Below are 8,364 nucleotides of genomic sequence, written 5' to 3'. Positions count from 1 at the left end.
TATTGTATTCCAATTCATGAAAAATATATCTCGAAAGTGTAAATTTCAATTCCTTTCTTGGCAAAGTCTATTTCATCCTTACTACTTCATTTTCCATAAGCATATTCCCCCAAATACTAGAAATGCTGAAGGTCTCTGACTAGTGACTGTTTTTTCACGGTTAAACAGGCATACATTTTTTTTTTTTTGTAATTTGAATTTGCGGCACTGTTGTAATGAAATGCTTCTCAGTTATAGGTTTGCACATTTATACACAGTGAGGAGAAAGAGAACTAGTGTCATCTAAAGGATATTTTAAATTTGTTTGTGGTGCTTTGAAAGACAGTATAGCCTGGTACAGCTGTATAATATATGAGCATTCTCATTGATTCAGCGTGGACATCGTGAGCTGGGGGATGAAATCCCTTAGCCAGTCCAAGGAAGGTATCAGTGCCCTAGAACAGCGAACAGTACTTGATTCGACAGGCCTCAGTTTGGCACTCAGGGAGCAGAGCTTGGTAAATCCATCTGTTCAAAGTGTACACATTAAAAGAGATTACATGGAGGATTGGCCTACTGCCATGAAGCAGGTCAGAGAAATTCCACAATGGCAAGATGCTAAGCTGAGTGACCAGGGCTATCAAGCCTCTGCTGCTTTTTGACCGGAGTCCCCGGGCAACTGCACAGTGGTAGAACCCCAGACTATCAAGTAAAGGCCTAGGAACCTACTGGGAATGAGTCCGATTTTGCACACCTGGAAAATCATCACACTCAAAGAAACACAAAAAAAACCCTACTGCTTTTGTGAAAGAAACTAGAAGCCTAATTTCCAATTGGTTATTTTTTAAAACACCCACATATATGCTAAGTTGCTAAGTTTATATTTAAGTGAGAGGCTCGAACTAGCATTCAAACACTCAATGTGTGGAGAAGCAACAGTAAAACCTCATAAATTATAAACAAGTGATTCTTTGAAAATACAACTCTTCATTTAGGTGGTAGAAAATAGAGGTAACACAAAATAGAAATAGGGTGTTTGAAACCTCATCGGTGAGTTGCATATTGGAAAACACTATGCGAAGGTGATTTACACTTGATAGTAAGAGCGTTCACCGTAGATGTTTGTTAAATGTTCTGACCTATGGGACAGTTTGGATGATTTTTCTGTGGCAGCCACAAGATTTACTGAAAAAAAAAGATGGCTTACGGAACTTTAAAATGCTCATCTTTCATCCAAATAAACCATTTAAATCTAAATCCATGAGAATGTGTGCCTTTATTTTAATAAACATATTATAAAATGTCAGTATATTTCTTTAATCAAAATGGTATAATCTCAGTCTTGTGCGAGTGGTTTTTCCTGAACTGCAGATATATTAATTACAACTATGAAGTTAACTTGGTGTTCTGTTTACCTGCCTATGGCACAGAACTAAATATTATCGGAGTATGACAATTATTCAGAAGAAACTCACCTTTGTTGATGTGAGGTTTAATTGCTGAAATTGAAGAGCCCAAATCACTAGGCGTGTTTTATACTATCAAACTACAGATGCTGTCTGTGGCACACCCTGCAGCACTTTGTAGGCATTCCATATGGCTGGCAGAACCGTTAACAAGTACGTACAAAGAAGTTGTGGGATGAAGTAAAACCGAATAATTCAGACAATTGATTTATGTGCAATAAGTGTCACTCAAGAAATTTTAGGATATTATTTCAATTAAATAATTGTATGGTGAATTTTAATTCCAGCTGTATAAGCCATGGAATGATTGCAATTTTGAAATTAGGTTAAGAAACATAAAAACCCACAGTCTTCCAGAGATAGTAGGTTTTTGTTTTTTTTTTTTTTTAGATCTTAGGCTGGTAAATAAGCTCTAATTTTAAATTATGCAGGTAGCTACTTATTAATAGAAATAGAACATGATATTAAGTATATAATTCTATATAATGAAGAGTTACAGAAATTCAGATAATTGTGCCAGTCTTATCAAATACAATCTATGAAATAAAAAATTCGAATAGATTGATCTGCATGTAGTCAGAAGTCCTGGTATGTTTGGGAAAGGAGCACAAGACTTGAAAGCAGAGGCCCTGGGGTTTGGGATCTGCTCACTCACTTGGCATTAAACCTCGAACCAACTGTTTCACCTCTTAAAGCCTAAATTCCTTTATTGTGGAAATTTGGGAAACAGGCTACCTGATCTTAAAATTCCACTCAGCTTTATGATTTTCTGATTCTGTTCACCTCCTATTTTGTATGTGTGTCTCATCAAGAGAGAAGGTGAGGATGGGGACAAGAAGGTCATGCCAGATGAGAGGCTGTCATAGAGAAACATAATGCTCTGAATGCACTCAATTCTTGCTGGCCCAGACAGATTGCTTCCCAGATTCCAGAACTACTATGAATGATCTTTAAGGAAAAGTAAAAAAAAAAAAAAAAACCATACATGACACCGGCAAATAGTCTTCCATTTTTCCACCCAGGGGAAAGAAGTCAGCTGTCAGGTATGGACAGAGATGCTTGTTCAAGATTCAGGAAACCAGGACACCCTTCCTGCCCTCGGGTCCCATAAACCAACTGGAATCCTTCCTTCAAAGTCTTTTCCGTATTTAAACTGGGGTGCAAGGGGGTTGTTGCTTGCAGCTGAAAATATTTAGCCAAAATCTTTTAATAGCAAAGCGGATGAAAAACATGAACAGCTCTTTAACAACAGAGAAAAAGAGACACAGGAAAACATATTCTACCCCACTAGAGCAGAAAGAAGTGCAATGGAAATGAGGCGAAATCCTTCTTTTACTTACCAGACTGGCAAAGATGAAAATGCTACTTCCAGATTTTGCAAGAGAGAGAAAAATAGGTCTGTTGTTGGATGACTAAATTACCATAAACAATATGAAAGGAAATTAGGCAACATATATCAAAACATAAATTGTGTATATCATTTAAGCTAGCATCTCACTTCTAGAAATTTATATTAAGGTGATAATTGTGCAAGTTCAAAAAGATATATGCTAAAGATTCTTGATTGCAGCCTTTAATAAAACAGAGACTATTTTGAAATAACAATTATCAATAGAGGGAAGGTAATACATTGTAGACTACCATATGATAAAATAGTTTGTTATTACTTAAATAATACGACAAATTTTATTCATCTATTTATTATTGTCTGTCTCACACACTGCCTCCGTAAGGCAGACGCCTTGTCATTTCGATATTTTCCCACACCTGTAACAGGGGCTTTATAAATGTGCTTGAAGGACTGAATGAATTGAAAAGGGCAGAGTCTAGATGTTAAAAATGTATTCATGATCTTCTGTTGAAAGAAGAAAAAGAACAACAGAAACTTCCAGCCAATAATTAAGAGTCATGAAAATAAAGATGAAATGAAGAAATTAAAAATAGAAAACATAGTTAATAGAATCTCAAAATTTCCATGGAAGTTTGTTTTTGGATATTAACAATGGGATTCTAAAATTTATTTGACAAAACAATTGGGTGGTGTTAGCTATGAAATTTTGGAAAAGAAGATTAACTGGAGTATGTGTGAGTATGGGAAGCAGGGAGGAAGGAATCACTCCATAAGCTGTATGACATATTATCAAGTTAACGTAATATATGTGCCGGCTCAAGACCCATCAAAGGATAGGTCAGTGGAACAGAATAGATTGCCCAATAATTTATATAGCAGTAGGACTGCGAATCAGCAGGAAAAGAAATGGAACTGAGATGATTGGAAAGCACCATATTAACTTTCTTTATTATGTTATACTCAGAACGCATTTCAGATCAATCAAATGTTAACTGTAAAAATATGTCAGAAATATCCCCCCACCCCAAACTAGAGTAGATATACCTATTGGATCCCTGGATTGGCAAGGCCTTCCTAAGGCCCCAAAGAAAAGAAGACTTTATGAAGGCAGAAAAATAATTTTACTGCAATAATTAAAAACCTTTGAATTTGAAAATAATATAAAAATAAGAGACAAAGTACAGAATAGGAAAACCATTTTTTAATGAAGTAATAGAGGTACCAGAAACCACACGTAAATGAGCAAAGAGATGTCAGTGTAACTCATCAAACAATACATTAAAATCGCCAATGAAAATGTGAAGAAACATTTGACCTTTACCAACAATGGAAGTTACACAAATTGAACCAGACACTTTATTATATTGATTATTCATTTGATTATAAATTATAAAAAATGAAGAATAAACAACATCAGCAAGAATGGGGTAAGGCATATACTCTCACACCACATATGGAAGGGAATGTGAATTGGCAAAAACCTTCAGCAGTAGGAATCAACACCTCCCAAGATGCCCCGTTAGCACACTACTTATAGTATTATTTCTTCATCCACATTGTTCTTTAAAGTAAATTATACAAGTATTACCTTAACATATGAAATTGTCAAAATGCATTCAAACGATGAAGAAAAGACAGAAGGTCTTCTATTCCACTTTATCCTCATTTTCAGTAAAGTACAATGAACCTTACTGTCTTTTCTTACAAGTTGCTTTCACTGAAATTCCTATGTAAATGGAAAAATATATTGTTTGGCTTTGAGCATTTTTTTGGTCAGTGGGATAATATATATATAATATATATACATGTATTAGTCAGGGTGACCGCCTTATTCTGTGGCTAACAAACCACCACCCAAGTGTCCTTGGTTTCGCATATAAAAGTATGTTTTTTCCTGCGCATGGCCGAGCCGCCCGGCAGTGACGCGTAGATGAGGACCTCCGTCATACAGCTACGTCATCAGGAACACAAATGCTCCGGGTGGGTGACGCAAGGGGAGGATGAGACTGAGGGCCGTTCAGTGACTCAGAATGCTTTAGCTCAGAATTGGCAAGTAGTCCTACAGCCCCATGAGCATACATGCTGGCTGGGGAATATGGTGGATAAATACAGATATTTGGTATAAATCGTATTTGTAGTAAAGATTTCTGCTCTAATAGTGTATGTATTGTTTCCTTCACAGCATGGAAGTCTCAGGGTGGCTGGAGTGGTGGCTGGCTCCCTACAGACCACGGCAGAGGCTGCGAGCGGCTTCTGACCTAGCATGTCAGTATGACGTCATCACATTGTGACTCAACAGTGTTCAACCGGACAACCAGATGATCAAGTTCTCTTTTTGACGAAGACCTAGAGAGTGGATTAAGGCCAGAGTTAGATACCTAAAATGCACTGGCTTCTGTGTCAGGTGAAAGCAAATTGCTTTTGGTTATCTCAGTGATTGGAGAACAGAAAAAAATCACATTTTCCAAATTATTATTAGATCAATGACAATCCATTGTCATTCTCCAAAACCCCTATGTCTTCTGCACAGGCCAAGCAGGAAAGTTAAATGGAGGAAGTGATAAGAATCATCATTCCTACATTTTTCAGTTGTTTTTTTGTTTTGTTTTGTTTTGATTTTTTGATGGTGACACTACTGCTTGCAACTTGCCAGGGATAAAGGTATGTCTTTGAATTTCTATTTTGGCACAAATATGTAAATAAAGAGGCTTCGAACTGGACGTTCTGTTCTAAGAGTTCACATTCCAAAGGTCTCATATCCAGTGTAGATTCTGTGAGTCACCTAGTAACTTAGAAAAGATTGCCTAGAAGACAAAGCCTGAGGGAAGCAAGGAAAAGAGAGTGCATCAGAAAGGAAGGGAGAACAAATGCAGGGGGAGTATTACCAGCCCAGTGCCCCTTCCGCTCCTGCTGCTTCTGCATTGTCTTCATTCCGAATCAACTTCAAAGTTACAGAAAAATTACAAGACCAGAACAAGGGACTTTTCTTCTCCCTGTTAGCTGCAAGGAAATCACCAGCATGATGTCTGTTACTCTTAAATGCTAGTGTGTACTTCCAACCAACACGCAGTCCTACATAACCGGAACACATCCACCAAAACCAGAAAAGATTCGTCACCGGTAGCTCACTGCCCTCTGATCCCGACACTCCGACACTCCGTTCTGTGACGCCAGCAGTTCCAGCTGCTATACCCTTTAGAGCCAAACGATCCAGTTTGTCATCTCCTATTGCCATTAAGTCACCATGTTTCTGTCCCCCTTCAGTTAGGAGTAGTTCCCCAGTCTTTCCTTGATTTTCGTGGCCATACCATTTTTAAGGATTACCAGCCAGTCATCTTGTAGAATGTTCCTTAATCTGTGTCTGACATTTCCTCGTGATTCAGATTATGCATATGCTGTAGGAATATCGCAGGAGTGACACAGTGTTCTTTTTATTGTATCTTATCAAATGGTGCACATTTTTGTTCGTTTGTTGGTTGTGGGGTGCTTTTTTTTGGTATAATGTGTCTTTATTTTATTATCTATTTATTTTTAAATGGTGCACAATTTTATTAGTGAGGTTAATTTTGATCACCCGATTAAAGTGCCTGTCGACTCTTCTCCAGATGTGAAATTTACATTTTTTACACTCTGTAATTCATAAGTAGTTTGTTAATAGTCACTTTGAGATGATGTAATTATTCTGTTCCTTGTCAAGCTAAAAATGCATTCATTTATGTGTCCTATCAGTATGGACCGTGGATTTGTTTTATCCAAAGGGTTGTAATTCGTTATTTATTTTGTTGCTAAAGTTGTGGCAGATTTAGCCAGTGTTATGTGCCTTCAAGCTGGCTTACGAGCTTGGTGAACCATCGCTTTTCAAGAACTTCTTTATTTTTTGGCACAACAAGATGTTCTAGGTTCGTCTTGTACTTTCTTGGCCCCTGCCTGTGCTGTAGCCATTCTTCCAAGGACGGCTGGCTTCTTACAGTGAAGAAGCATATTTAAAAAGCAGTATCTGGGCCCTGGGTATATGTTTTGCGATCGGAGGGCAGTAGCTCCTAGGCTCTCTCAGTGGCCAGAGCTAGAAAACACACACACGCACATACACACACACACATGCATACACATCTATATCTATGGATAAAGCTTCAAAGCCATGATTTCATCTCCATATTTCCAATTTCAATCCAACACCACAGAGTTTTATCTAGTTTTCTCTATTTACAACTCCGGTCTCTGACAGTGAGAAACCTGGCTCCCATCATCTTCATAAATATATCTAAGCAATCTAGCTGTCTCTCAGCCATCTTACGTTACTGCCCCCCTCCTGCTCCCCCACCCGCTGTGTGCTCTCCTCACTGCTGCCTCCGGCACTCTACTCTGGGCCACACAGGTCCCCTTCCTCCTTCTCAGCCTCTCCCCCATCCTTCCCAGGGTAAATGAGTATTGTACTCAACCCCAATGAATGGATATTGGACAGAATTGCTTAGGAAGATAAAAGAGAGAGAGGAAAAGGAAGGGAACAGGAGGGGAAATGGGAAAGAAAGGGAGAAGAGTGAAAGATGGGAACAGAAAACAAAGGGAAAGAGGAAAAAGAGGAAGCTGGCTGCTCCAGCAATTTCTAGCCCTATGATGGCTGGTCAGAGAGCTATGGACACCGTCAGAGAGCTGTGGAAACTGCTGCGAGGCTGACCACTCTGTTCAGAGGGAAGAACTCCTTCCTGTCTCCTGTCTCCCATCAGGCAAAGTCTCTCTGGGCATTTGCTACCCTGTGCTTCCTGCTGCGTTGCCTGGCTTTTCCCATTCTGATGGGAAAACAAGGCAAAATGTGTGAATCTGGAGAGGTCATTAAACTGAACTAGTGCACTCCATCCCTTTCCTGAGAGCAAAAGTGCAAGTTCAGTTCTTCAAGCTCGTGGCCAATTGCCGTTTCCCAGAATATTAGCAAATCAAGCTGCAGCTCGTCTTCTGCAATTTATCTCAGAGTTATAATTATTACTTGATATCTTCTTCCTGCACCACCTATTCTAGATGTCTCTTTTCCAATAACACTTCAGTAGCCTGGATTGCTTGCCGTGGAGTGACCCAGACTTCTGTCCTCAAGTTGTTTGAGCCCTTGGTCACCTTTCCTTGCTGGTATTGCCCATTTGCAGTCAATCTGGTCATGGAAGTATGAAGAGAGCCCACAGTGCCTCCTCTGGGTTCCTCCTGGTAAGCACGTTTGGTTAGCCCAGGTTCTGCTTGCTGGTCTTCTGGCATGGGGAGTCTGCTACTGTCCACTTGCAGCAGCCGTTGGCCATGGAAATCTCAATGGCGAATCTTAATTCTACATCTGGGTTTTTCAGACTGTTGGGAATACAGCATCGTTGATCAGTACTTGGTTTAGTGCATATCTGCATCCTGGAGGACAGGATCCAAGACCTGGAAGGCATGTTCCTTAGGCTGGCACCTTCTTGGACTCCTCCACTGCTCTTCCTTCCTTTTACACAGCTGGTCCATAAAACTAACCTCTTATGATTTTCCTCTTGTGCTTGCTTGATACAAAGCAACAGATGACTTTAGAAGCCATACATTAAATACGACAGA

Source organism: Ursus arctos, unplaced genomic scaffold (assembly GCF_023065955.2).
Source record: "Ursus arctos isolate Adak ecotype North America unplaced genomic scaffold, UrsArc2.0 scaffold_9, whole genome shotgun sequence".
NCBI lineage: Eukaryota > Metazoa > Chordata > Mammalia > Carnivora > Ursidae > Ursus > Ursus arctos.
The sequence above is the reverse complement of the archived record's forward strand: the minus strand, read 5'-3'. Positions refer to the sequence as shown.